Source organism: Sciurus carolinensis, chromosome 6 (assembly GCF_902686445.1).
Source record: "Sciurus carolinensis chromosome 6, mSciCar1.2, whole genome shotgun sequence".
In the NCBI taxonomy this organism is placed as follows: Eukaryota; Metazoa; Chordata; class Mammalia; order Rodentia; family Sciuridae; genus Sciurus; species Sciurus carolinensis.
In genome coordinates this window covers 99308670-99315860 of record NC_062218.1, presented here as the reverse complement: position 1 = coordinate 99315860, position 7191 = coordinate 99308670, and the positions used below count along the sequence as shown (strand labels likewise).

The window sequence follows — 7191 nt, the reverse complement described above, 5'->3', positions numbered from 1 at the left end:
AGGTACCTGCCCTACCACTGAGATATATCCCCAGCCCCAATACTTTCATAAAGTTGATATTGGGGAGTATAAGAGTAAGATACATTTGGAGGAAAAATCATCAACACTTTAATTTGACTCAGTTTCATAATTAACTTTACAGATAAATTACCTCTTAAATGTGTTATACAGCACACCTGTGTTTCTGTAGCATTCCTTCTGTAAAGGAGCACTTGTAAAATTTCCATAAATACATCAAATTTATTCCTATTGTACCAAAACCAAACAAATGCTTTAAATTGGTTAATATAATCCCAGCACAGAATTCAGAACAATCTTTTCAAAACATAAGTACTAAGGCAATGAAGGAGAATAGTCAAATATCCAATAAGCAAAGGTTTTCAGCATCATTAATCATCAAAGAAATATAAATTTAAATCACAATGAAATACCTTTGCCCACTCAAAAGAGTGGCAAAATAAGTAAATAAAAGCTAATATTTTCAAGTGTTGGGAAGGATGGGGCAATTCCAACTTTCACACATTGTTGGTGGATTGTAAATTTACATAAACACTCTGGGAAACTAACGGCATTAACCAAAGTTCAATATAAGCTTATTCTATGACTCAGTAAATATAATCATAAATATATACTCAATATAAATGCATTTGTGTACAAAAAGACATGTTCCTCATAACTCAAACCTAGAAGCAATCCAAAAAGACTTTGACAATATAATGGATAAATATATTGTTATGGGCATTACAAATAAATATAGCAATGACAATTTTTTAAAAACTGCTATTATATGAGACAATATACATAAATCTCACATTTTTTTCAGCAAAAAGTTCAAGAACAAAAGAAAACATTTTATATAATTCTATTTATATAAGTTTAATAATTGGAAAAAAAATTGTTAAGATGATAAAGTGAGGGCAGTGGTTCCTTTGATGGCAATAAAAATTGGAAGGGGCATGAGAAAAGCTTCAGGGATTTGGTAATATTCTAGGTCTTGAACTGGGTAGCAGTTATTTGAGTATGTTCAATTCATAAAGCTTATTGACCTGTACACTATGATTTATATATGTTATGTATGTTATACTGCAAAAAAAGTATATTTTTTAAAATGTGTAATAGGTTCCGGAGCGGTCTTGGTTGGTGGTGGGAAAGTAACTCCTGCGGCTGAATCATGGCCTCTGTGGGGACCCTCATGTTCAATGAATATGGGCGCCCCTTCCTCATCATCAAGGATCAGGACCGCAAGTCTCAGCTTATGGGACTTGAGGCCTTAAGTCTTCCAAACTTTAACAGACAAGGGTGACTCCTCTGTTTGGGTTATATGTAGACTCCACATGAATATTTCCACAGTAGCCCACAGTATGAAAGTTCAATGCATTTCATGTTTACAATTGGACTCCAGGCCCTGGCTGGTGAAAGAACCTGATTCATTGACATGTTGCGGGTTAAATGAGTCTCATATAATGTCTGCAAACGCTGTAGTAAATACATTGAGAACATCTCTTGGACCAAATGGACTGGATAAGATGATGGTAGATAAGGATGGTGATGTGACGTAACTAATGATGGGGCCACCATTTTAAGCATGATGGATGTCGATCATCAGATTGCCAAGTTGATGGTTGAACTGTCCAAATCCCAGGATGATGAAATTGGAGATGGAACCACAGGAGTGGTTGTCCTGGCTGGTGCATTGCTGGAAGAAGCTGAGCAGCTGCTAGACCGAGGCATTCACCCCATCAGGATCGCTGACGGCTACGAGCAGGCCGCCTGCATTGCTATTGAGCACCTGCACAAGATCAGTGATCATGTCCTCGTTGACATAAAGAACCCTGAACCTCTAATTCAGACTGCAAAAACTACACTGGGCTCCAAAGTTGTCAACAGTTGTCATCGACAAATGACCGAGATTGCTGTGAATGCTGTCCTCACTGTGGCAGATATGGAACAGAGAGACGTTGACTTTGAGCTCATCAAAGTAGAAGGCAAAGTGGGTGGGAGGCTGGAGGACACCAAACTGATTAAGGGCATAATTGTGGACAAGGATTTCAGTCACCCACAGATGCCAAAAAAAGTGGAGAATGCAAAGATTGCAATTCTCACATGTCCATTTGAACCACCTAAACCAAAGACAAAGCACAAGCTGGATGTGACCTCTGTAGAAGATTTTAAAATCCTTCAAAAATATGAGAAGGAGAAATTTGAAGAGATGATTCAACAAATTAAAGAAATTGGTGCTAACCTAGCCATTTGCCAGTGGGGCTTTGATGATGAAGCAAATCATTTACTTCTTCAGAATAACCTGACTGCAGTTCATTGGGTAGGAGGACCTGAAATTGAGCTGATTGCCATTGCAACAGGAGGATAGATTGTCCCTCAATTCTCTGAGCTCACACAAGAGAAGCTGGGTTTCGCTGGTCTGGTACAGGAGATCTCATTTGGCACAACTAAAATCAAAATGCTGGTCATTGAGCAGTGTAAGAATTCCAGAGCCGTGACCATCTTCATCAGAGGAGGAAATGAGATGATCTTCAAAGACGCAAAATGGTCCCTTCATGATGATTTGTGTGTCATCCGGAACCTCATCCATGATAATCGTGTGGTGTATGGAGGAGGGGCTGCTGAAATATCTTGTGCTTTGGCAGTTAGCCAAGAGGCAGATAAGTGCCCAACCCTTGAGCAGTATGCCATGAGAGGTTTTGCAGATGCATTGGAGGTCATCCCCATGTCCCTTTCTGACAACAGTGGCATGAATCCATCCAGACGATGACTGAAGTCCGAGCCAGACAAGTAAAGGAGATGAACCCTGCTCTTGGAATTGACTGTTTGCACAAGGGTACAAATGATATGCAGCAATAACATGTCATAGAAACCTTGATTGGCAAAAAGCAACAGGTATCTCTTGCAACACAAATGGTTAGAATGATTTTGAAGATTGATGACATCCATCAGCCTGGAGAATCTGAAGAATAAAAGTTTACTGTAAAATGTAGTAACAAGATCCACTACTGTGATTAAATACATAAATGAGTATCTTGTGATGCAGCTACAGTTATTTATTATTACTTCCCTTTTTCAGATACTGTAGATGCTATAATAAAAATAGCTGTTTGATAACCATGAAAAAAATAAATAAATAAAATAATAAAATAAAAAATAAAAATGCATAATAAAAATCATATGTTATGGTTTGGATATGAGGTGTCCCCCAAAATCCCAGGTGTGAGGCAATGTAGAAATGTTCAGAGGTGAAATGATTAGGTTATGAGAGTTGTAAGACAGTCAATCAGTGGGTTGATTCACTGATATGGATTAACTGGGTGGTACTTGTAGGCAGGCAGGGTGTGGTTAGAAGAAGTAGTTTACTGAGGGTGTGCCTTTGGGATTTGCATTTTATCCTTAATTGTCATATCCTGAGCTGCTTTCCTCCACCTTGCCCTTCTGTCATGATGTTGCCCCTCACTTCAGGACCAGGGCTAAGATGTCAAGCCAACCATGTATTGAACTACTGAAACCATGAACTAGGTCTTTTGGTCAAAGCAAGGAAAAACTGACTAAAATGGAAATTGGTACTGAGAAGTGGGGGTTATTCCTGCGACTAACCCAAGTGGTTCAGAGGCCTCTGAAACTGGTTTATGAGAGGAATTTTGAAAAGTTTAGAGATGCAGGTTAGAAAACCTTTATAATGTTATAATCAGAGCTTAGTGGGAAATTCTAGTGGAAACTCAGAAGACCAGAATGCTGATAGGAATGTACACAATGCTCATGAGATTTCAGAGGCAAATGAGGAATCTATTGAAAATTGGACTAGAAGATCCTCATGTTTCATTCTAGCAAAGAAGTTGTCTACATTTTGCCCATGTCCTGAGACTTTCTGTAAGCTCAATTTAAAGGTGATGGACTAATTAATCTGGCAGAGAAAACTTCAAGGCATTCAGGGGGTGACATGGGTATTACTAGTAGCTTTTAGCCAAGCTAACTGTTATAATCAGGAGTAGAAAGCAGAATAAAAAGATTTGAAAAATTTGCAGTTTGGGCCAGAGAAGCGTGAGTAAAACTGAAGCTAAGGAGGATATGATTGTTAAAATGATTACAACCACTAATGAGATGCTAATTACTTTACCTCCAAACAATATGAAAGATGGCTTGAGGGCATCTCAGGAATTGACAAGATCATACCCTTCTCAGGTTCAAGAGTGTAAAAGTAAAAATTCCTTTGAGAAGAGACCGTTGGGGAACCCTACCTGCAAATGGGAGCCTAGAAAAGTTTTTTCACTGTGCTCAGTCACCTGGGCACTCAGAGGTTGCTTAAGTCATGGTCCTAGGAGGTTTGGCTACTGCTCAAGATGGCAAAAGATTTTGGCATCAACCACAAGGTGCTGGTTCTGCAGGAACATAGGATGCTGGAGTTACGGAGTCATGGAGTGTACCGCAAGATTTCAAAGGAAGGTCTTGAAGGTCAGGTAAATTGTAGTAGTGTTGGAATTCCTTCAGACTTCCCGAGAGGGAAATGCATGAAGATGTGAGAAGGAAGCCAAAGCTACAGTGGAGACCCCCACAATGAACAGATGCCAGTAATGTGGAACACCTGCTGAGGAAAGCTGGAGGAATCAAGCACAGACAAGCCAAGAGAGAGGCCAGGTGGGTTGCAACCAGCAAGGTCATAGAGGTGGAGCTATAGAAGCCCTTTGGAGACAATATCTCTGTGTCATATGCCCCAGATGCTGGCTTGGAACTACAAGACTCGTTTGCCTAGCTGGATTTTGGTTACACCCTTCAATGTTCCTATTTCTCTCTTTTGGAATGGAAATGTTTCCTCTTGAGCTGTTTAATATTGGATATATGTAACTTGCTTTGATTTTTACAGGGGATCACAGTTAAGAGTTTGCTTTGAGTCTCAGATGAAATTTTAGACTTGGACTTTGGGGAAATGCTGGAACTATTAAGACAATGGGGACTATTGGAAATTGACGAAATGTATTTTGCATTGTGAGATGGGCATGAGCTTTTGGGGACCAGGGTTACAATGTTATGGTTTGAATATGAAATGTCCCCCCAAATCTCATGTTTGAAATAATATAGGAATGTTCAGAGGTGAAATGATCACATTGAGAGTTGTAATCTAATCAGTGAATTGATCCACTTGAATGGATTAACAGGGTGGTATCTGTAGACAGGTAAGATGTGGCTAGAGGAAGTAGGTCACTGGGGGCATGCCTTTCGGGTTTCTGTTTTGTCCCTGGCACCTCATGCTCTTTCTGTTTACTGTTTGTCATGAACTGAACAGCTTTCCTCCACCATAGCCCTCCACCATATTTGCCTCACCTTAAGCCCAGAGTTAAGGAGTTGGCCAACAATAGACTGAACCTCTGAAACTGTGAGTCAAAATAAACTCTCCCTCCTCTAAGATGTTCTTGTTATGTCTTTTGGTCACAGTGATGAAAAGATGACTAAACATCATATCATTAACCATGCTTAAAAAGCATGCAGTGTCTTCCCATTGATAGTAAAATCTAAAGTCCTTAATATGACCTATAAGGCACTTCATAAATTAATCCTATCTAAATTTCCAATCTCTAGTTCACTATTTCCTCCTTCAGTTGCCATACCTACTCTGATCTTCCACCAGTTTCTAGAACATATCAATCTCCTTTCAGTCTTGAGTTTGTTGTTTTCTCTACCTGGAACACGCTATCACCAGCTCTTTGCATAATGTACTCCATGTTATCCTTCAACTCAGATCAATGACACCTCTTTAGAGAAGTGCTTCTTGACTGTCCTATCTACAGTTCCTATGTTATTTTCCTATTTACTGCTCTAACAAATTTCCTCAATGGCTTTAAATGAAACAAATATATTACCTAGCATTTGTGAGATAAGGAATCCAAAATGAGTCTCACTAGGATAAAATCAAGGAATTAGCAGGAGTACTTTACTTTTGGACATTCTAGAGGAAAATTGGCTTCCTTATCCTAACCAGTTTTTGGAGGCACCTGCATTTCTGGGTTGGTGGACCCTTCTTCCATCATTATAGCTAGCATCTTTAAATCTCTCCCTGACTCCAACACTCTTTCTACTGCCTTTCTCTTTCACTTTTAAGAATTCTTGGGATGTCATTGGGTCCACCCATATAATCCAGGGTAAACTCTTGATCTGAAGATTAGCTCATTAGCAATGTTAATTCCCAACTGCTATGTAATATAACATATTCACAGATTCTGGGAACTAGGATGTAAACATACTAGGAGGAACATTGTTCTGCCTTCCACAATTCACCTTCTTTTTTTAGTACAGTATAATGCTTATTTTAAAGAGCAGTAATAATGATTTTAAATCATTTTGCATATTTGTTTACATTTTTCACTAACTGCTCTGCTCTACCATGACTTCTGTGAGACCTCAAAATTTATTTGTCCTATTCTCTTCTATTTATCCAGTGGTTAGCATAATACCTGGCACATTGCAGAAGTTTAATAAATATTTGTGGACAGAATAAACAAATTATTATGATCTTAACCTATATTTTGTAACTTAACAACTCTGGATTTTATCTTTCCTGTTCATATATCGTAACTTGGCAGAAGAGAAATTTCTGCAGTAATCACAGCATGTATTTTCTCAAGTTCTTCATTATTTGAACTCACTTTGGAAAATCATGCCTACAGATAGAGGCCCATATTTGTCACGTATATATCTTCATCTTTTATAGGATTTGAAAGAAAAATCTATAGATTGCTTCCCCATGGAGAAGAGCATCACAAAAATCATGCAGCTGAAGAAGAGACAATGTAGGATGAAGAGTTAAAATTTTATATTTTAAAGGGAATTTTGACATAATTTGATGGTGGATTTGATAGAATGTTCAGAGTACCTATGAGAGCTAATTTTTAAAATGTAATTATTTTAAAACTTTGAAAAAATAGATTAGGAGGGGAATTAGAGCTGGTAAGGATAGGAAACTCTTTCAAGGAATCTTTGTAAATAATAGAGAAATGAGCAGTAACTGGTAGGAAAAATGAGGTCAATAGATGGTTATTTTAAGATGTGAGAAATAACATTCTTATATGCTGATGGAAAAGATTCAGTAGAAAGGAGAAAACTGATAATACAGGGATGGTAGAAAGCAATATCTTTGAGTACATGATATGAGGAGGTATTATGAGAACAAGTGGAAGGACTGCCTTATGTATG

General features: G+C 38.3%; 1 pseudogene; it reads left to right on the top strand.

Annotated features, from left to right (window-relative positions):
- Positions 1-1171: 1171 nt before the first annotated feature.
- LOC124987279 (T-complex protein 1 subunit epsilon-like) lies at positions 1172-2973 on the top strand (annotated as a pseudogene).
- Positions 2974-7191: the final 4218 nt, after the last annotated feature.